The sequence below is a fragment of the Marmota marmota genome, unplaced genomic scaffold (assembly GCF_001458135.2).
Source record: "Marmota marmota marmota unplaced genomic scaffold, marMar, whole genome shotgun sequence".
Lineage (NCBI taxonomy): Eukaryota > Metazoa > Chordata > Mammalia > Rodentia > Sciuridae > Marmota > Marmota marmota.
The window spans coordinates 4,168,266-4,168,683 of record NW_026000001.1 but is presented as its reverse complement, the minus strand read 5'-3'; positions in this window follow the sequence as shown (position 1 = coordinate 4,168,683).

The window sequence follows — 418 nt, the reverse complement described above, 5'->3', positions numbered from 1 at the left end:
CAGCTCACCTGCGGCCCGGGTGGCGACGCCGCGCCCAAGGCTTGGCGGGGTGGGTGAGCCGGGTCAGTCTGGTGGGGTTCTCACGTTTAGGCGCTTAGGAGAAGCCCAAGGTCACAAATGTAGGCGCACCCCACCCCACACTCGCCAGAGCTGTGGATTCCTTCGCTCCATTCCTGAGCCCAAGTAACTGTCACCCCTGCCAATCGCTAGAAGCCACCAGAGCACAGGAGGACCCACTGTCCTGCATTCCTGTTCAAAGGGACCCTTCTGTCAGACTCCAGGTTTCCAACTGATTAACTGGTCGCTTCAGAAACTGACACCCGTGTACTAAGTCCCGTTTCCCCCCACTTCTCTTTGCCCCCTTAGATCTTTCTAGACCCCTCCAATTGTCTTACGTGTAAGACTTACTCCAATTGCT